The sequence below is a fragment of the Erpetoichthys calabaricus genome, chromosome 5 (assembly GCF_900747795.2).
Source record: "Erpetoichthys calabaricus chromosome 5, fErpCal1.3, whole genome shotgun sequence".
In the NCBI taxonomy this organism is placed as follows: Eukaryota; Metazoa; Chordata; class Cladistia; order Polypteriformes; family Polypteridae; genus Erpetoichthys; species Erpetoichthys calabaricus.
Genome location: NC_041398.2, coordinates 735,421 through 758,666, shown reverse-complemented (window position 1 = coordinate 758,666; position 23,246 = coordinate 735,421). Strand labels below are relative to the sequence as shown.

Genomic DNA, 23,246 nt, shown 5'->3' with positions numbered 1-23,246 from the left:
AAACTATGCAACTCTTCAATTCCACTCGGGCCGGTAAACGTTAACATTATACAAAGTTATTGTCTGTTATACTTGCCTCTCACTCTCCACCTTGCAATTTTTAACTTGCACTGTGTTTTTATCAGTATGCTGCTGCTGGAGTATGTGAACTTCCCATTGGGGATTAATAAAGTATCTATCTATTTGTAAGGTTTGGGTCAAAGACACATTTTTCTTGATTTCCTCCTCTGCCTCACAGTTTAAAATCACAAATCCAACAATTCAGATGTGATCAAAGTGCATTGCAGACCTTCATTAAAGGGGATTTGCATACATTTCAGTGCCACCATGTAGATATGACAATACTTTATCTACATGGCACCATCATGTTTGGACACAGCAATGGCAGGTCTATTAAAGCCGTCATATTTAGGACTTTGTTAGCTATAGACTGACACGAACGTCAAACAGGAGTACGAGGTCTTCACCTCATTGACACATTCACACGTTTCAGTGCAGGAAGTGTTGTAAAGACAAAGACCATCAGAAACTGTGACACAATTCATTCATTCGTTCTCAGATAAGAGTACATGGAGCTCCTCAGAAACTACTTAGTGATAATGGTGGGGAATCAGAGAGATGGCAGAGAATTTTAACATTGAAACAAAGACCACCGCTGCATACAGTCCCTGGGGTAATGGACTACCTGAGAGACACAATCAAACACTCACAGAAATTACAGTCATACCTCACCTATTGTAGGGGTTACGTTCCAGAAGCCCCCCACAAAAGGTGAACATCCGCAAAGTAAAAACCATATGTTTATATGGTTATTTTTATATATTTTAAGCCTCTTATAAGCTCTCCCACACTCTTATAAACATTTCCCGCACAGTTATACAGCATAAACCCTTTGTATTCTCTTAGATATTAGGTAAGATTCGTTGAAACACACTATTAATATACAGTAAAACCTAAATATTATAGATATCGAGCGTCTCCGATATCACACGTTACATGTTATGTTACAGCCATTACGACAGACAGGCCACCAGCAATAAATACGTACAATGCAAGAAAAACTGAATACAGTAAAATGTGCGTACAGTGACACTAAACATACATACATGTACTAAGTACTGTACGTAGAAAATTAATTATGATTACTCACCAACAATGACATGACGACTTGTCTGATAACGATGAGTTTAACTTTACTGCACAACAAAGGAGAGCGTTACAGCTCTTCTAAAGGAGCCTCTTCAGGCGACTTTGTAATAATAATTCATTACATTTATATAGCGCTTTTCTCAGTACTCAAAGCGCTATCCACACAGGGAGGAACCGGGAAACGAACCCACAATCTTCCACAGTCTCCTTACTGCAAAGCAGCAGCACTACCACTGCGCCACCTGTGTAGCACCGCCGTTGTTCTTCTTCCAGCACTCTTCAATCCAAATCCCTAAAGCAGATTCCATCCAGACTACCGCCTTATTACATCCACTTACAACTCGTTTTGTGCCCTGGTTAAAGGACACTGCGGCCGTAGATCTTATACTCTTTTCCTCCTTTTTAAATAAAAACAATCGTGGACTCATTGATGCCGTAATGGTGTCCTACAGCAGTGTAGCTGTTCCCTGCCTTCAACATATCCAAAACTTTTACCTTTTCAGCAATCATTAGCATCTTCTGTTGGTGCTTGGGCACGGCCCCTGAAGCAGTAGCAGGACCAGATTGTTTTGGAGCCATAACGAAGGGCTTGACTATGCACAAAGATAAACACAAAAGAGCACAAAAGTCAACTCTTTACACAGCGAAACACGGTGATGCTGAATGAGCGAGACGAGACTTCCTGGTTAACGCAGCAGAATCGAATTCGCCGCTCCGTCGCTGAGCCAATCAGCACACAGGAACTTAACTGCGTGCTCTGATTGGGTAGCTTCTCAGCCATCCGCCAATAGCGTCCCTTTTATGAAATCAACTGGGCAAACCAACTGAGGAAGCATGTACCAGAAATAAAAAGACCCCATTGTCCAAGCAGAAACCTACAAAGCAGTGAAAAAAATCTGCTATATATTCAGATATGCTTACATATAAAATCCGCGATAGAGTGAAGCTGCGAAAGTCGAAGTGCGATATAGCGAGGGATTACTGTATACAGAAAGTGATAAAGAACACTGGATGTGACTGGTTAGTGCCAGATTAGCGTCACGGGGCACTAATGGTAAAGAATACCATGCACAATATTTATGGGTACAGCTCATATCAGCAGGTGTTTGGCTGAAATCCAAATCTTCCTTGTGTTCTCGTGGACAGACCACCCGCCCTAGAAGGCACCACTAGGAGTGTGTCAGTGGAGCACATATTCCAGCGCTGCACACTCCAAGAAGAGCATTTACTGAAGCCGAGTGTTCAGACCGAATACAGAGAGCACTCCAGAGACAGGTGAATTCTGAAAATGATAAATCTGAGACAAAGTGGACAACAAAAGAATGGACTGTGCAGAATGGAAGGGACCTGCAGATGTCATTGGACAGGATGGAGTTGTGAAATGTGTCAGACGTGGAGGTGCTCTTGGAAGGGCCCACCATTCTAGACTACATAAAGTCAACGGTAAAGGTGACAATTGACATACCACCAGCAGAGAGAGAGAGATGAAGAGAGAGATTTATCTAACACTACATCAGATAATGAAGACACTGGAGATGAGAAGGAGACTCTAAACTCTTCAATCCCAGTAGAAGATGTCAATGTTGAAGTTGAGCAAACTCACAGGTTAAGACGGAGTCACAGAGTTTGTCTAAAAAAGGGGTAAACTGTGAGATATGTGGACAGAGATGATGGTCTACAGATTTAGAATTAGATTGGGTTGGCAAAGCAGAACTTGGTATAATTTAGAGTTTACTGATCCTGACAGCACTGCTGACACAGAATGGTCTGTTGGCACATCAAGTGTGGATAATCTGCAAGGTGAACCAGAAACTAATGAACTGCAACTATGGGACTTGTGTGTGGAAATCACGGAGATATCAGCTGAGTCAGCAAACCAGGAAGAGAGAAGCAGCTGGAAAAGAAATGGAGCATCTGAGGAGGTGGAAAGCACAAGATGGATATGCCCTTTAAAAAGAGACTTCATCAGGAATCGTACCTAAAGACCACCTAGTGGCACGAGGGTCTGAGGGGAAAGATAGGAGTGGACTCAACAGGGATTCACCAACATGGTCATCAGAATCTGCTCACCAAGGTGCCTAAGGCGGCACTGCCACTTTAAACAATGAGGACAGACAGTTGAGCTGCAGCCCATAATAGTCAAGTCGCGGCTCTGCTGAGCTCTGCAGCTTTCACATTTTTATGGCCTCATATGGTTGGATGCAAACAGCCCTGATGGTCTCACCACTACCCTGGCTTGAGTCCTGTTCTTCATTTAACACGGTCATCTCTAGTAAACATAAGAATAAAAGTACATAGAAATATTTCCCATTAAACAAATCAAAGTCTCGCTGATACAGTGAAACCGCACGAGCATCTTTCCCGATTAGAAAATACCAAAAAATGAAATCATTTAAATTATCCCTAATAAGTCTCAGTATGAGACAAACTGCTGGAAATGAAATCTGAATGTGCCCTATAAAGTTACATCGCTCGACGCCACTTTAACAAAGTTTGCTGATGACGGCTTTAGAGAAAAAAGGAAAGAACACAAAGAACACGCAGGGCTCGAGAAAAATCAGGAGTAGCATCCACTTGCACAGCCACAGCACCATACGTCATCACAGTTGTAGACCCACAGTTACAGACCCGGAAGTGACGTCTGTTGCTGCAGGACTGACTTTGTAAAAATACTTTTGGCAGGCCTCAGCAGGTCTCAGTAAAGCCCGGAAAGTGATGTTGGGTCTAGTACCCATTCAGAAATTAAGCGATAAACATGAGAAGGAAAAACAGTACATCAAACCAAATAATACGCATCATTGTGAAGTTCAGAGGGTTTCTGCCATCACGTCATGTCATACATCAAACTAAACAATACGGATTGTTTCTGTGAAATACACTATTAACATTTACGTTGTGTTCTGGTCTGTGGGAACCATTTAACATGTTGACATAATTAAAATCAACAAGTTAGAGTTTAGTAATAAAAGTGATTACGTTTTTTAAAATGTACTATGCATGTGTGCAATATTGTTCTAAACCAATTTAGGATTAAAATTTAAACCAATCTAATATTTTTTAAACACGTATGTGAAGAAAACGGCAATACATAATCCACACTGAATTATGCTATATATTAATTGCCTTATATAGAACTGCTTTAGTTTTTGTCACTTATTATTATAAATGATGGGCCATCAAAAGAAAAAAAGAAAAATACTAATAACACAATTTATTTATATAGCACTCTGCCCAAAATTCAAAAAGAATGATGAAGAAAGAGAAAAAGACAAAATAAATAAGAATTATTTAAATTAGGGAACACTAATTAACATAGAATTAAAGTAAGGTCTGATGGTTAGGAGGACAGAAAAGACAAAACAAAACTCCAGACGGCTGGAGAAAAAAAAATAAAATCTGCAGGGGTTCAGAGGTCACAAGACCACCCAGACCCTCTAGACATTCTACCTAACATCAATGACCTCAATCAGTCCTCATGGTATTCAGGGTTCTCATGGAAGAACTTGATGATGACGGTCATGTGGACTTCTGGCCTTTAATACATTGTGTTCGTGTCAGGACTCTTGAAGTTCAGTTTTGAATCAGCTGGAGCTCTGATATAAGATTATATTATTATAAAATTAAGATAACTTAATTATTATATTATAAATTAAGGCATGAGGGTTGCCCTGTACATGACGTAAGCTACATACCGTCTGACAATGGAGCCAAGGATTTCATCCCAATACCTCATGGCAGTCAAGGTGCCCACTGTTGTCTAGCCTGTAGTGTTCTGTGTGTCCCTCCATGGATGTGCCTCCCCAGACTGACCATCACTGACCCACCACCAAACTGGTCATGCTGAACGATGTAACAGGCAGCATTATGTTCTCCACGGCTTCTCTAGACCTTTTCACAGCTGTCACATGTGCTCAGAGTGAACCTGCTCTCATCTGTGAAAAGCACAGGGCGCCCGCCAGTGGTGGACCAGCCAATCCTGGTATTCTATGGCAAATACCAATCATGCTCCACAGGGCCCACTACAGGACGTCAGGCCCTCAGGCCTCCCTCATGAAGTCTCTTTCGTTTTGTCAGAGGTCAGAGACATTCACACCAGTGGCCTGCCTGCTGGAGGTCATTTTGTAAGCTCTGCCAGTGTCTATCCTGTTCCTCTGGTCCTGCTGATGGAATAAGGACCTTCTACAAGGGGCCCTGTCCAGCTCTCCTAAAGTAACTGCCTGTCTGTCTCCTAGAATCTCCTCAATGCCCTTGAGACTGTGCTGGGAGAAACAGCAAACCTTCTGGCAATGCCACGTATTGATGGCGAAGTTGGACTACCTGTGTCAGCTCTGTAGGGTCCAGGTATGGCCTCATGCCACCAGTAGTGACACTGACTGTAGACAAATGCAAAACGAGTGACAAAACAGATGAGGAGGGAAAAATGTCAGTGGCCTCCCTCCACCTATTAAACCATTCATTCCTGTTTAGGGGGTCGTCTCTCTCATTGTTGCCCCCCTCTAGTGCACCAAAGCAGCTGAAATTGATGAACAAGCCCCTCTGCTACTTCACTGAGCAGATCAACAGTCCACAAGTGTCACTAACGTGATGCGATACTCGGATTATAAAGTGTACCTTTCATTTACACTCAGTGATAGTTTAGATAGCCAGCCTCACACTTCAGTCCTTCACAAATGTAGTAGTTTACAAACATCGTATTTGAATTTCTCTTTGGGAAGCATGAAAGATAATTGTGTTGAATCTCAACTTAGGATGACATTTTTGCTACATGTACTATTGAGGGACTTAGTTTTAAATCAGACGCTCACTTTATTTTAACACACAATGTAAATCACCTGTTTACTCTTCACCCTTAGATCACATTCTATTAGTTTATCAAGTAGAACTGAATATTTTCATTTTCTACCCAATCCTGTAATAACTGTACAGTTCACACAGTGAGACACACACACACACTACGGGGGCTGTCATGGACTGTTGAGTTGACACAATGGCTGTGCATGCTGGGGTCTTTGGCACATGACGTCCCAGTGGCATGTGAGGTGTCACCTATGGTTTACCTGCTCCTCTCCTTCTCCCTGTTCCAGTCTCGGTTCAAGGTTGTCCAGATGACAAAAGCATTTTTTTCTGAGATGTTCAATATGTTGAAAAAATTGCCTGTGGCCAGCATCCAGCGTAATGTTTTGTCTGAATTCTCCACTCCTCTTTTTGTAGCATTATAGTCCATTATTTCTGGCCATGGTATCTCCTATCCCTGTGCAGATCACATTGTGCACCAAGGATGTGTCATTTGTTTGGACAAACTTTAATGTCTTCACTGGCCTGTTCTGTGTGGCCAGCAGTTGAGATGAGAGCTCTGCCTTATTTGTCCTTATTGTGCTAAGCATTGTTACCTTCCTCTTGAGGAGCTCCTGTTCCAATTTGTGTAAAAGTAAAAGTTACTGCATATGGCGTTGTGGCCGTGCAGCTTATGTCATGTCCAGGGCACTCCTCACGCCTTCATTTCTTACAGGAGTTCCTCCATCTGACCTCCCTTTGTTAATGAAATGACATCCTCTGCTCTTCTGTATTTCTGTGCTTCTCCTTGAGCAAGTTATTCATAGCTTTGCACTGGCTTATCATGCAGATGATGCTTAGATCTGTTTCAGTGTTAAAAGTGACTCTTCATCACAGCTTTCTCAGCTCACAACTTGCCTCAGTGAAATTAAATTAAAATTAAAACCTGAACAGAGCAAAACTCTTTAAAATTAAATTGCAACATAACTGAACTCCTGCAAAGTGGCACTAAAGTGTAACTTAAGAAAACAAGCAACACTTCAGCCATTCTGGGTGATGATCTCCTCCGACCTTCTCGGTGTCACTTTGATTCCTCCTTTTCTTATTTCACCATGTAAGCCACATTAAGAAACTTCCACCTGTGTCACATTTCTTATGTTTGCTCATTCCTCTCCTTTTCTAATGCTGATAATCTTGTCCTGCTTTTATCACATCCTGCATTGATTATTGTAAGTCACTACTGGCAGGTGACATTTCTAATCTTATATCACAGCTCCAGCTGATTCAAAACTCAACTGCCAGAGTCCTGACACGGACAACAACAGCGAGCACATCCCAGCCATCCTGCTGCACCTTCACTTCTCCCTGTGTCTTACAGGACTGAATATCAAATTCTGTTCTTGACCTGCTCACTAAGGTCCTCTCATTCTGTGCCCCCCACTAACCTGCACTGTGGGTGGCAGCAGGGCCTTCAGCTGTATATAGCGCCCTGACTGTGGACTGACCTCCCGACATTAATGACATCAGCTGACTCACTTCATTAGTTTAGGAGGACATTAAACAGACCTGACATTCGGCCCCTTCTGTCAGTTTACCCCCTCTGTCTGTCCAGGTACTCAGGGTTTGAATTTTTATCACAATTTATGTTATTTGTTCAAGTATTGTTTGTAGTATTATATGTTGTATTTTAGTCTGAATTATTGTCTTTTGTTCTATTTGAATGTTTTGTATATCTTGTATTTATCTTTACTTAGTGAAGATATTATTTGTAGCCAATGTTATATTGGTCCTGTTGTTCTCTCTGAATCTTGGGCAGGGTGCTATATAAATAAATTGTGCTCTTAGTTTTTTTTTTTTTTTGATGGCCCATCGTTTATAATAATAAGTTACAAAAACTACAGCAGTTCTATATAATACAATTAATATATAGCATAATTCAGTGTAGAATATGTATTAGTTATCTTCACATACATGTTTAAAAACAGATTGGATTAAATGTTCATTCTAACTTGGTTTAGAACAATATTGCACACATACATAGTACATTTTTAAAAACGTAATGACTTTTATTACTAAACTCTAAAGTGGTGTAAACATTGTACATGTAATTATATTGTATGTTTTGTTCCATGAATGTTACCGAAAAATTATTTTCAATTAACACAGATCTTGATGATTTTATTTTTGTCGACACTTTAAATGGTGCCCACAGACTCGAACACAACGTAAATGTTCATTTAATATTTCACCAAAACGATCCGTTTTATTTAGTTTGATGTGTGACACGACGTGATGGCAGAAACCCTCTGAACTTCATAATGATGTGTATTATTTGGTTTGATGTACTGTTTTTCCTTTTCATTTTTATCGCTTAATTTCTGAAGTTCTTGACCTGGCGTTACTTATCGTGGCTTTGCCAAGACCTTCCTAAAGTAATTTTACAAAGTCAGTCCTGAAAAGAGGGCGACGTCACTTCCGAGTCTACAACTGCGGTGACTTATGGTGCTGTGGCTCTGCAAGTGGATGTTATTGAAAAATCAGAAATAAACGACGGGGCCGTGCGGGAGTGAGCGGATTTGGAACAAGCGCGTGCCCGACAGACAGCACAGTGCGGAGCATGCGCGTAATCAAAAGGAGAAACGGCACGGAAAAGTGCACGAGTGAGAAGACAGCAGAAGCGATCCCGAGTTAACGCGCCACCGCCAAATCAGATGTAGCATTACATTTACACCAACCGGAAAATAAATTAACGTAGCACCAGCAGAAAAAAAAAAAAACGCGCGACCCCCGACATCCACAATAAACTTAAAAGCGAACCGCGCGGCCTCAGGCACCTTCTCAAAGTTAAAGCCGCTCAGCATGTCGCGGTCTTCCTCACTGCTGGCATTCCCACCCGTACGCGATCCCCACGTTCGATTTTGTCTCACCTTCCGTACCTTTGCTTGATGTTATGGTCGTGAAGAAGTCTGAGTACGGGGGTCTCATAAGATCAAACCAGTGATGGGCTGCTCGATACTGAGGTTTCGACACTGTGTATGGAGCTTTCGAAGCGCCGCTACGAGGCTTGTTTCATCACGTGATTTCGAGGCACGCTAGCGTAATGACGTCATTGATATCTGCGCAGTCGATTTGGTCTCACACTAGTCTACTGAAGTGCTTTGGTTTAAAGCGTAAAAGCGGTTTTCCCTGCTACAGCGATAAGGTGCGCTAACCCGAGTTCAAATCCTAATCGGGGCTCGCATATGTTGAAATAAGGATTTTGCATAAAACAGTTAAGTAGTACTTGTCTGAAAGTTAACAAATATATTTTGGAGACATTATGAACGATTTACATGGGGCACCTTTTTCCTTGGTGTGGAATCGTGTCCACCTAGAATCTGTAACAAATTAATGAGCATATTTTGCATATATCAGAGAGGCTAAGAAACGCTTCACTAAAGCCGACGTGGTCATTACACCAGTATATGCGCAAGACACTCTCATTAAACGTTTTTACTATTCAGTGATTCCCAGATCTGTAGCTGATTTGTATTACTGATTTCCAAAAATCAATGTGAGTAAAAGCGTGTGCTGCATAACTAATCACAACTGTCTTCTGCAATTTTAGGAAAGCTTCGGGAGTTCTGCGTTAATGAGACAAAAAAGTTGTAAAGAAACTTTGCGAATTCATCCAGAAGTGAACATAAAGATCACTCAAGTACTGACAAGAAGGAACTGCTGGATATGCACATCTGGAGCCAAACTTTCAAAAAAGCACTTGACTTTGTCAGTAACATCCTTTCCTTCTGAATGCATCTTATCAAAGACTGCGTGGGGGTGTAAATAAGTAATCTTCCAAACTGCAGCACAACAGAGTAAATCATTGATGTAAATAGAATTGCAGATAGAGTAAGCTTTTGTCGTTTCTGTATTCTTAGACCATCTTCAGTCCCACAATCCCCCGCAGTCACTGTCACATTTAACGTTCCCTGCTCCTCACCTGTCGTGTTACCCAAAGCATCAACACTCAGTTTCATTCAAGGCTTTACTGTCCTTCCTTTCATAGACATAAAATAAGACACACATTCCCTCTACATACGTGTCCAATAATAATAGTAAACTGGCAAGAACGAGAAAAAGCACAAGATGGGAATATTCATGACAAGAGCCTCGACATCAGGGTAGGATGTGCCTTGTCTCCCATTACGTGAGCTCGTCTGCCACCCTTCAGTTGAACTGGCACACGTTACACTGGGGGGCAATTGCAATGGAGAATACCGACAATGTACACCTTCAGAAGTGAAATAAATCGACTGTATAAGGAGAACATTTCAGATAAATGATGAGTTTTATTAATCATAAACAATGCAACATAACTATTATATGTGTTGTTACTTTTTATTTACTCTCACCAAACGTTACATATCTACATGGGAAATGAACATGGGTAATATGTTTATAATCATTCTCACTAAAATACACTGTCAAAATATATTAATGAGCAAACTGAGACACATTGACCTTTAGGAAATATCCAATCTCAGTACTACGCATGTCTGCTCGAGGATAAGAAGCCTCTGTTATCCCAGTGTGCATGTTCGAGGCATCGAAGCCCCATCATTATGCAATCTCAGTACGCATGTCTGCTCAGTGCTTCTAACCAAGCTTGACGATACCAGTGTGCATGTCTGCTTAGTGCTTTGAATCATTATTCATTGAGCTCCCGTTTGAAGTACATATGGCATCAACAGAGTTCAAAAACTCAACAAAATTTTGTTTTTGGTTCTTTATTTCGTCTTATACGATTTCTCGTATTAGAAATTTGTTAGTTTTCGCATACCCCTTGGGGTTAGAGCGCAGGGTCAGCCATTGTACAGCACCCCTGGAGCAATTACAGATTAAGGGTCTTGCTCAAGGGCCCAGCAGAGTAGGATCTCTTTTGGCAGTGACGGGGATTCGAACCGGCAACCTTCTGGATACCAGCGCAGATCCTTAGCCTCAGAGCCACCACTCCGCCCGTTAAATTCCCATTGAAATGAATGTTTGTGGAAGAACCATACATGTTAAATGATTGTGCCCAATAATACTTTGTGGCAAAAAATAAAATTATAAATTATCCTCCTATATAAAGGCGGTCGGGATTGTCCTTCTGTCCCATGAGTGCAAAGCGTAGCAGTATTCCGCTTATCACAGACTTACTACTTGCGGCTTGCGGCTTGCGGTACGAAGCGACGCGATGTGAGCAGAGTTCTGGTGCTCCCATCATTCCCTTGCTTTTGTGCGTTATGTCTCTGGAAATAATTAATGTTGATGGAGTACAAATGCCTCACCGCGTAGTAAATATCAGGGGAGATGGTGCTTGCTTATTCTCATCTATAGCTTATTTAGTGCATGAAACTCCATCTTTAGCGGTACAGATTCGGGCTGACATTTTACGACATGTTTTAAGTAATTGGTCAAGGTTTCAGCCATTTACAATGATGCCGTCAGGAATCTCTTATACAAATGAGCTTCAGTATCTCACTGAAATGTCAAAGTCTCAAACTTCATGGAGCACTCACAAATTGAGGATAAAAGTTGGTCGCCTTAAAAGGCGGGTGAGCCTAGTAGATCATACAAATGCCGACTTGTAGAATGCATAATGCTGCAAAGAAGAGCTTTAGTAATACGGGTGACGACACATCTCTCACTATAATACTCTCATAAATATCCATTCTTCGCCTCATGCAACGTTTTCATGCAGCACTGAACATATGTCATTTAGTATGCATCTATATATAATTGTTTTTGTCTTCATTACATACATACATGCATAAAAAACATACATTATATACATCCACCCTGCTGAAAACAGTAGTGGTGCAGCGGTAGCGTTGCCACTCCATAATGTTCTCCTCTTGGGTCTGTGTGCTGAATTGATGCCGGACATGAGGAATTGTGCTTTACCTGCTCCTTTGCAAGTTTTGTCCACTCTCAGGTTTTTAGCCACAAGAGCTTTTCGACGTGAACTTGCTCACTGATCGGGTGTTTCACAATCATCACTGAGTTGCGCCATGCCAGCTGTATAGGATGGTATTATCCACTTGTAATCCAGAAAGATAAGATTTCCTTACACTGTGGTTGAAGTGGAAAACATAAAAGCGCAATTTGCAGCAATGTTAAGTTTTCCAAATGTAATCTTAGTGGTCAGCTGCACACACAATTGCTATTGCAATGGTGCTGGACAAGTTACATCAGCCAGGAATGAATCACCAAAAGAATAAGCTGCCATTACATCATCTATAGCAAGAGATTTGCGCTGCACAGTCTCAAGATCTTTTTCCAAAAAGTGTGGCAAAGGAATGCAGTCTTTTAAGGATAAAGAGTAACCTCAAAGTAAAGCACAGAGAATCGATCTGTTGTGACACTCAGTGCTGATTCTACACTATAAATGTGCCTTCAGAGATTGAATTTGCTTATGAAAGCAGAAAGCATTTCCACTTTTTTAATGTGTTGCTCTATAGTCCACAGAAAGTGTGTCACATTGTGCAAGCATGTAGAGTGCTGAATAATGTGGCACACAATCATGGCTTGCCCGTACCTGAAGAGATGTAGTATGATGAACCTGATCTTGACCTACCAAATGATCAGCCAAATCAGACAGCATTACAACTTCATTTGAATGTCATTAGCAGAATGTAAAAACAGGTAATCAGATGCAGCATTTATTTTTTAACCAATTGATTTAATTTGTGGTCAATACCACATAGTACAGCCCTCAAGCGGAATGGTCTGCATCCAAATAGATTCACCACCCAGGTCCACTCCAAAAACATTGCTAAAGTAATTTGTCTCTCTTGACTCTTTATTTTTACTCCTAACCTTTTCCATAATGCTTTGCTAAGACATGATAATTCTTTAACAAAATCTTCCTCCAAAGTGCACTGCATTAATACTGTAATAACTAACCTCAATGCATGTAAAAAATCTAGGCAGTGCGGCATAAACACAAATAACTTAATTACAATTACACCTCTAGATGAACAATGTATTAAAACTATAAAAACAGACTATAGATAAAATAAAAAATATGCACAGAGTGGCGCTAATACGAATAACTTAATTTCTATCTCAAATACCCATTACGCTCCTACAATTCAATTCTTATTAGTGATAGGAAAATTGATTTTATTGCATTAAGTGAAAAATGGCATAGCTCTGATGGTGCGACTGTTTTAATCGAAGCTGCGCCTCCGAATTACAGCTTTGCTCATGCGGATCGCCAAAGTAAGAAAGGCGACGGATTAGCAAACATTTACCTGAGCCAGTTAAAGTGTAAAGATGTCAGTTTTGGAAAATTCAATTCCTTTAAGTATCTTGCCATTGTTATTCATGGAGTTTCTCAATTTCTAGTATTATCCGTATATATACCTCCTAAATACAATGCGTCTTTCTTTGAGGAATTCTCAAACTTATAATTGCGAACTATGACACGTTCCTAATAGTAGGTGACTTTAACATTCATATCGATAATCAGTGTGACCCGAAAGTAAAAGGATTTACGAACCTCCTGGACTCTTAATCTGAGCCAGCACATTAGTCAGCCTACACACAAAGCAGGTCATACGTTAGACTTAGTAATTCCTAGAGGACTAAAAGTTGATGTAAAGCAAGTCATTGATATTGGTCTATCAGACCATTTTCCCTTACTATTTAATATAGAAATAATGATAGAAAATATTCACGAGAAGCATATTGTTAAAAAAACACTTCTTTGATTCATCAGCAGCTTCAAAATTTACAAACATTCTAAGCAACCAGTCCGTTTGTAGTGCTTACTACAATAGTGAGGATAATGGAAATAGTAAGTTTTAATACTAAAGGTGAGAGCTGCTGTTGACTTAGTTGCACCTGAAAAGACAGTTAAAAAATCTTCTAGCATTGTTATACCATGGAAGACCCAAAGAGTGTCTGATTTAAAGAGAACGTGCCGGAGAGCTGAGCGTAAATGGAGAAAAACTAAACTGACTGTCCATTATGAGATATTGAAGGTTAAAATAACAGAATACAACAACACAGTCCGTCTTGAGAGGCGCTGCTATTTCTCTAGAATTATAAATAACAATGCTAGTAATCCCAGAGTCTTATTCTCTACAATTGAGGCGGAGTGGTGGCTCTGAGGCTAGGGATCTGCACTAGCAATCGGAAGGTTGCTGGTTCGAATCCTGTAAATGCCAAAAATGGACTCTGCTCTGTTGGGCCCTTAACCTGCAATTGCTGAGCACTTTGAGTAGTGAGAAAATCTCTATGTAAATGCAAATAATTATTATTATTATCTGCTAAATCCAGAGGTCACTCAATGGAATGCCTCCAAAATACTTTCAGTGAAAAAGCGCTTTTGCTGTATTTTTTAATCAAAAAATTAATGATATTAGAAATATTATAGTACATCTCCCCAACACTGATCCTATTAACCCCAGTACTCCATTATAAACAAATTAAATTCTTTCTCCAGGATAGATTTACCTGATTTATATAAAATAATTTCTCATCTGAGACCATCCACCTGCGTCCTTGACTCAACGCCAACAAGTTTTATCAAAGAAGTATTTGATGTGCTAATTGATAATGTGTTTGACATAGTGAACTCGTCATTAGATACCGGGGTCTTCCCAGACTGTCTTAAGACTGCTGTAGTTAAACTCCTACTCAAGAAAATAATCTCGACTCCACTGCTTTTGAAAATTTTAGACCCATTTCTAACCTGCCTTTCTTAACTAAAATCCTAGAAAAGGCAGTCATTATGCAGTTAAATGACCACGTCAATAAACCTGCTATTCTTGATAAGTTTCAGTCGGGTTTGCAGGGTTTACAAATCACAATACAGAAACTGCACTCGTTAAAGTAGTCAATGACTTGCAGGTAAATGCAGACAGAGGCCGTTTATCTGTTCTCATCCTCATAGATCTGAGTGCTGAGATACTGTTGATCACAATATTCTTAGAAATAGCCTTAAACAATGGGGGGCCTCTCTGGCAGGGTCTTAAATTGGTTTGAATCCTACCTGGAAGTACTGGGTGGAGTGGTGGCTCTGAGGCTAAGGATCTGCGCTGGTATCCCGAAGGTTGCCGGTTTGAAGCCCCGTCACTGCCAAAAGAGATCCTACTCTGCTGGGCCCTTGAGCAAGGCCCTTAACCTGTAATTGCTCCAGGGGGCGCTGTACAATGGCTGACCCTGCGCTCTGACCCCAAGGGGTATGTGAAAAAACTAACAAACACTGTTGTAAGTCGCTCTGGATAAGAGCGTCTGCTAAATGATGTAAATGTAAAAAATGTATACATTAGGCATAAATAGCCATAAAAGTAATTAATAGCTTCTGAAACATTAGATTTAACATAAATTAGAATGTCAAGCAAATATTAGCCATATTGCATTATTTTTTAAACTTGAAGCAGAATTACCAGTATTAAGAAAGGAAGAACAGGATAGAAAGAATATGACGCACAGAAACTACCCGAGGAGAGGATAAGGAGGAATGAGAACAGATGTTCCTTGAAGGCCAGAAAACAAGGAACGATACTAGTAACAAACTACAGGAAAAATGGTCAGGATAGGCACGTGAGACGCCAGCTGGAATAGTGAATCAGCAGAAACAGCAAAAAGGCATTGCTACTAACAAGGTCAAAATGATGTAATGCATGAAAAATAAAATTAGTATATTCATGTACAAGTATAAATAAATATAGAGAAATATATAAACATTAACCTTAGTGCAGATATTACTGAAAGTCAGGCCTTCCAAGCAACTGATTAAATAAAAGCACATGCCATATTTCTTTTTAAAATTAAAGCTTAACTTTGACCACCAAATAGGCTAGGAAGGGAAAATGACGAGAGGAAGCCCATATATGGATGAAAGGCAATTGGCCAGTGAAAGAAATAAGCACAAACAGAAACTAGAGATGAATAATAGACAGTCGAAATACCGGGAGGCCAGCTGCAGGGAAGTCAGGAGATAATAATGGTTCCAATGGGAACTCAAGGTATCAGCCGGACAGGAGCAGAGGGAAGTCAGAGAAAAAGAGCAAATGAGCTAATATGAGCGAGGTCGGAATGATAAGAAATTACTATAAAAGTTTGGAGCCCGGAACTGTTCAGGGCTCAGCTCAATTTGGCCGTATTGGGTTGAGTCCGTGTTATTACTATTATGGTTATTTTATTGCAATAAAACTATAGACTCTGTTTGCCTATCCTGAGTCGTAATAGCCTTCATTTCAGGTAAAAAGCCTTCTGGTGACAATTTTACGCCATGACAGTATGTAGAAAATTCTTTGTTAGTTGTGGTATTTATACTTCAAAGACACATGATATTCTATATGGTGTTCCACAAGGCTCTGTCCTGGGTCCGCTGCTCTTTTCGATTTACATGCTTCCATTAGGTCAGATTATCTCGGGGCATAACATGAGTTACCACAGCTATGCGGATGACACACAACTGTACTTATCAATAGCGCCTGATGACCCCGACTCTCTTGATTCACTGACACAATGTCTCACTTGTGTTTCTGAATGGATGAGTAGTAATTTTCTCAAACTAAATAAAGAGAAAACAGAAATTTTCATGATTGGCAATAATGGATATAATGAGGTTATTAGAAATAAACTTGATGCATTTGGATTAAAAGTCAATTTAGGGGTAACTATCCACTCTGACCTGAATTTTAAATCACACATTAATCAGATTACTAGGACAGCATTTTTTCACTTAAAAAATATAGCAAAAGTTGGACCCCTTATAGCATTGCAAGATGCTGAACAATGAATTCACGCTTTTGTTTTTCATTGACTAGATTACTGTAATGCACTCCTCTCAGGACCACCCAAGAAAGACATCAATTGATTACGAGTACAGAATGGAGCTGCCATAATCTTAACTAGGAAAACAACGAATGCAGCTGCTAGAATCCTTACCAGGAAAAGAAAATCCGAGCACATCTCTCCAGTTTTGATGTCACTACATTGGTTACCTGTGTCATTTAGAATTGACTTTAAAATCCTGCTTATGGTTTACAAAGACTTAACTAATCTGCTGCATCTTATATTTCGGAATGTCTGACACCTTACACTCCAAATCGTAACCTTAGATCTTCAAATGAGTGTCTGCTGAGAATTCCAAGAGCTAAACTCATAAGAAGTGGTGAGGCGGGCGGCCTTCTGCTGTTATGCGCCTAAAATCTGGAATAGCTGACCAATAGGAATTTGCTAGGCTGATACAATTGAGCACTTTAAAAAACTGCTGAAAACACATCACTCATAACTTCAATTTAGTTTAATCCTGATGCTCTGTACAGGTGCTGGTCATAAAATTAGAATATCATGACAAAGTTGATTTATTTCAGTAATTCCATTCAAAAAGTGAAACTTGTATATTAGATTCATTCATTACACACAGACTGATGTATTTCAAATGTTTATTTCTTTTAATGTTGATGATTATAACTGACAACTAATGAAAGTCCCAAATTCAGTATCTCGGAAAATTAGAATATCAATTAAGACCAATGCAAAAAAAGGATTTTTAGAAATGTTGGCCAACTGAAAGGTATGAACATGAAAAGTATGATCATGTACAGCACTCAATATTTAGTTGGGGCTCCTTTGGCCTGGATTACTGCAGCAATGCGGCGTGGCATGGAGTCGATCAGTCTGTGGCACTGCTCAGGTGTTATGAGAGCCCATGTTGCTCTGATAGTGGCCTTCAGCTCTTCTGAATTGTTGGGTCTGGCGTATTGCATCTTCCTCTTCACAATACCCCATAGATTTTCTATGAGGTTAAGGTCAGGCGAGTTTGCTGGCCAATCAAGAACAGGGATACCATAGTCCTTAAACCAGGTACTGGTAGCTTTGGCACTGTGTGCAGGTGCCAGGTCCTGTTGGAAATGAAATCTGCATCTCCATAAAGTTCGTCAGCAGCAGGAAGCATGAAGTGCTCTAAAACTTCCTGGTAGACGGCTGCGTTGACCTTGGACCTCAGAAAACACAATGGACCAACACCAGCAGATGACATGGCACCCCAAACCATCACTGACTGTGGAAACTTTACACTGGACCTCACGCAACGTGGATTCTGTGCCTCTCCTCTCTTCCTCCAGACTCTGGGACCTTGATTTCCAAAGGAAATGCAAAATTTACTTTCATCAGAGAACATAACTTTGGACCACTCAGCAGCAGTCCAAAGGCGAGATGCTTCTGATGCTGTCTCTTGTTCAAGAGTGGCTTGACACAAGGAATGCGACAGCTGAAACCCATGTCTTGCATACGTCTGTGCGTGGTGGTTCTTGAAGCACTGACTCCAGCTGCAGTCCACTCTTTGTGAATCTCCCCCACATTTTTGTTTCACAATCCTCTCCAGGGTGCGGTTATCCCTATTGCTTGTCCACTTTTTTCTACCACATCTTGTCCTTCCCTTCGCCTCTCTATTAATGTGCTTGGACACAGAGCTCTGTGAACAGCCAGCCTCTTTAGCAATGACCTTTTGTGTCTTGTCCTCCTTGTGCAAGGTGTCAATGGTCGTCTTTTGGACAACTGTCAAGTCAGCAGTCTTCCCCATGATTGTGTAGCCTACAGAACTCGACTGAGAGACCATTTAAAGGCTTTTGCAGGTGTTTTGAGTTAATTAGATGATTAGAGTGTGGCACCAGGTGTCTTCAATATTGAACCTTTTCACAATATTCTAATTTTCCGAGATACTGAATTTGGGACTTTCATTAGTTGTCAGTTATAATCATCAACATTAAAAGAAATAAACATTTGAAATACATCAGTCTGTGTGTAATGAATGAATCTAATATACAAGTTTCACTTTTTGAATGGAATTACTGAAATAAATCAACTTTGTCATGATATTCTAATTTTATGACCAGCACCTGTATATTCAATTAATTATCATTATTATTCATGGTGGCTCCAAAATCTGTACAAACCCCTACTTTCTCTTCTGGTCTTTTTCTGGTTTTCTGTGGTGGCGACTTGCACCACCACCACCTAATCAAAGCACTGTAATGTCCTTACATTGATGGATTAAAGGCCAGAAGTCCACATGACCATCATCATCAAGTTCTTTCATGTGAACCCTGAATACAATGAGGACTGATTGAGGTCATTGATGTTAGGTAGAGTGCCTAGAGGGGGCTGGGTGGTCTCGTGGCCTCAGAATCCCTGCAGATTTTTTTTTCTCCAGTTGTCTGGATTTTTTTTTTTCTGTCCTCCCTGGCCATCGAACCTTACTTTTACTCTATGTTAATTAGTATTGCCTAATTGTAATTCTTATTTATTTTGTCTTTTTTCACTTTCTTCATCATGTAAAGCACTTTGGGCTACATCATTTGTATGCAAATGTGCTATAGAAATAAATTTTGTTGTTGTTATATTCCTTAGTTCATTGGCCATGTCTCTTACAGCATCCACTATTGCATTTTGTGACAACGTTCATCAGCACACAGCCAGATGGTCACCCGGCGATTTCTGAGGCAGAGGTGTGCATTCAGATGTGTTGGGCACAGTAGCACCATCACTGCCTGACCATCACACAGGGGTGAGCATTTGTAAAATTGTCTGAAACAGAATAAACAGGGTTTCCCAGAGTGTTCCTGCAGAAACATCTGAGGGTGTATTTGTCTCTAAAAAAATCAATTTACTTGGATATAAATTCTATACAGTTCTCGTCTGCTAATAAAGGTGGGTTAAGACACCAGCTACAAGATGAGTATGTAGGGCATAGTGATTTTAGCTCCAAGATCAAAGGGGGCATGGTCAAAAATAACAATAGTGTTGAACTTACAAGATTTAATCATAGGCAAGAAGTTGTTATCTACAAAGAAATAATCAATTCTTGTGCAGCAATGATGCACTGGTGAGTAAAAGGAATATGTTCTTGAGTTTGGGTTTAGAAATCTCCAGGGGCCTGATAGGTTGTGGTCAGTTACAAACTGTGTAATTGTCTTTGCAGTGTTAGATGTCATCACCCCTGTTGCAGGAGACCTATCTAGGTCTGGATTTAAAACACAATTAAAGTCCCCAGCCATTATAATTTTATGAGTATTCACATTGGGAATGGATGTAAATACATTTTATAAATTCCCTGTCATCGACATTGGGTGCATAAATATTTATTAAAATCACTTTACAGTTAAATAAATTACCCATGACAATCACATATCTCCCTTCAGGATCAGATACTACATCTGATACTACAAATGAGACTGTTCTATGTATAAGAATTCCCACACCTCTAGTTTTCTTTGTAAAGCTGCAATGGAATATTTAGCCAGTCCTGTTTCTGTGCAGCCAAAACTGATCCTTGCTTAATAAGTGGGTCTTCTGTAAAAATACTGTTTTAGAGTTTAGACCTGTTAGGTGAGAGAATACTTTCTTTCTCTTTAATATCTTATTCAGGCCTTTAACATTCCAGCTCACAAAGTCAACTGTCCGGTCATGGAGACATTGCTTCTGAGCTTGTATTGTAATTTTTAAGTCTTAACAGAAAATAAGACAGCTTTGACCTTAATTTCCAATTTTCCCAGGAGTTATTGCCCTGAAGGCTATTGATACGTTGGCATTTATAATTACAATTTATAATTACAAGGATTATAATTACAAGGATTAAAAAGATAGATTAGGGGAATAGCTTGCTTTCTCTCTCTTTCTCCTCCTAGTCTGGCTCTCTTAGGAGGACAGATTATCTCATTTCTTACCCACAAAAATAAAATGGAAACCAAGAAGGTATCAGAGCTAATCAGTGAAATTACTAGAATAGATCAAGAACACGCCAGGTTTCCAAGTGAGGCTCTTCACAGGAAAAGGCAGGCTCTGCATTCAGAACTCAACCTCTTAACAAGTAAAGAAACTAAACAACTCATTTTTAAATCAACAAATCATTACTATGAACACGGAGAGAAAGCTAATAAGCTCTTAGCTCAACAAATCCACAAGCAAGAAGTTCACAATGCAATCCCAGCAATCACTAGCACAAACGGAGACAAAACCATTGACCATAAAAACATAATGCACACATTTAGAGACTACTATAAATCCTTATACTCTACTGAGATTAAAAAAGACAAGACACAATGTAAGACATTTCTGGATGCATTACATATACTGTACCAGGGGTAGGCAACGTCGGTCCTGGAGTGCCACAGTATGTGCAGGTTTTGTTCCAACCCAGTTCCTTAACGAGAACTCAATTATTGCTGACGAAGCACATATTGCTTAAGTGACATTTTAATGCTTCATTTTAGTGGTCTCGCTTGTTAAGGTTCTCCAACCTTAATTGCTTATTTCAGTCTTAAACTGCTGCATTCAGTGTTTTAATTGCTCCTTATTAGCAATAAGATGTAAAACAGGGGTAGGCAACGTCGGTCCTGGTGAGCCGCAGTGGCTACAGGTTTTCATTCAACCCAATTGCTTAATTAGAAACCAATCATTGCCAATCTCAGACCTTATTTAATTTTATGGCTTGTTAGTCTGTGCAATGTAAGGCTTTTATATCGTAGATTTTTTTCCTTTCCAAGGATATCATCCAAATGATTTGAAGCCTAAAACAGATCATTTTCAGTCTGTCACATTTTTCTATTAAGTGTTTTATTAAATCAAACCGTGCATGATGAACACACACAGATGTAATTGGAAAAAAGCTAGCTGGAGAACTGCTGGCTGCTTTGTCTTTTACATCTTATTGCTAATAAGGAGCAATTAAAACACTGAATGCAGCAGTTTAAGATTGAAATAAGCAATTAAGGTTGGAGAACCTTAACAAGCGAGACCACTAAAATGAAGCATTAAAATGTCACTTAAGCAATATGTGCTTCATCAGCAATAATTGAGTTCTCGTTAAGGAACTGGGTTGGAACAAAAACCTGCACATACTGTGGCACTCCAGGACCGACGTTGCCTACCCCTGACATATACCACAAATAGATACTCTTAGTGCAGAGGAATTGGATAAACCTCTGGCGCTATCAGAATTACTAGATGCTATAAACTCACTGCAGAGTGGGAAAGCAGCAGGCCCTGATGGCTATCCTGCCAAATTTTATAAGAAATTCTCCACTCAGCTAGCTCCCCTTCTTTTAGCAACATTTACAGAGGCTAGAGAAAATAAAATTCTACCTCAAACTTTTCGCCAAGCATTAATCACCATCTTTTCTTAACAAAATAAGGACTTATTAAAATGTGCATCATACAGACCAATTTCACTTCTGAATAATGATGTTAAGATACTCTCCAAAGTCCTAGCTAGAAGGATGGAGAAAGTACTGCCTTCGGTAATATCACAAGATCAAACTGGATTTATTAAAGGGTGAAAGTTAGCTTCCAATCTTCGATGCCTGTTTAATTTAATATATTCACCAACAAAGTCAAACACCCTGGAGATATTAATTTTGTTGGATGCAGAAAAAGCATTTTATTGAATGGGACTACCTTTTCACTACATTGGAAAAATCTGGGTTTGGCCCAAACATTTGTGCATGGATCAAACTACTGTATACCAGTCCAGAAGCTTCAGTTTGTATTAACAATATTATTTCAGACTACTTCATACTAGAATGTGCTACCAGACAAGGATGCCCCTTATCACCAATGCTTTTTGCAATGGCCATTGAGCCACTCAGAATTCACTGTTGAAATGATATTCAGATAAAGGGGGTTATCAGAGAAGGAGTTGAACAGAAAATTTCTCTATATGCAGATGATATGGTACTGTATATATCAGACCCATAAAATACTGTGCCTGCAGTCCTAACAGCACTAACCTAATTTCAAAAGGTTTCTGGTCTCAGAATCAATTTTACTAAAAGTGTGCTCTTTCCAGTGAATTGTCAAGCACACAATATTAGATTGGAGACCTTCCCTTTTATCATTGCAGATCAGTTTAAATACCGAGGGGTAAACATTACAAGTAAACTTAAAACTCTTAATCAACAAAATTTTGCCATCTGCATGAAAAAAATTCAGCAAGACTTACATAGATGGTCAACCCTTCATCTCACTCTAGCTGGAAGAATTAACGTTGTTAAGATTAATATCCTTCCTAAGCTTCTCTTTTTATTTCAAAACATTCCAATATACATCAGTAGATCATTTTTTAAGAAATTAGACTCAACCATAACCTCATTTATTTGGAATTGAAACCATAGACGTATCCAAAGAGCGACCCTACAAAGACCTAAGGCAGAAGGTGGCATGGCTCTGCCTAACTTTCAGTTTTATTACTGGGCAACAAACATATAAGCTATAAAAACCTGGACATGAACACAAATAGATGAACACACACAGGCTTGATCCGCAATAGAAATAAATCCTGC

The 23,246-nt window shown here is 39.8% G+C and overlaps 2 protein-coding genes across 2 annotated transcripts in view; both read right to left on the bottom strand.

Annotated features, from left to right (window-relative positions):
• The window catches only part of LOC114651545 (gastrula zinc finger protein XlCGF57.1-like), a 458,276-nt gene extending 449,287 nt beyond the window's left edge, over window positions 1-8,989 (bottom strand). Inside the window, exon 1 of the mRNA XM_051927943.1 lies at window positions 8,850-8,989. The gene's annotated coding sequence lies outside the window, so the exon portion shown is untranslated. The remainder of the gene's footprint in view (window positions 1-8,849) is intronic.
• LOC114651549 (tripartite motif-containing protein 16-like) overlaps window positions 1-23,246 on the bottom strand; it is a 451,159-nt gene that overhangs the window by 99,770 nt on the left and 328,143 nt on the right. The gene's annotated exons all lie outside the window — the stretch shown is intronic.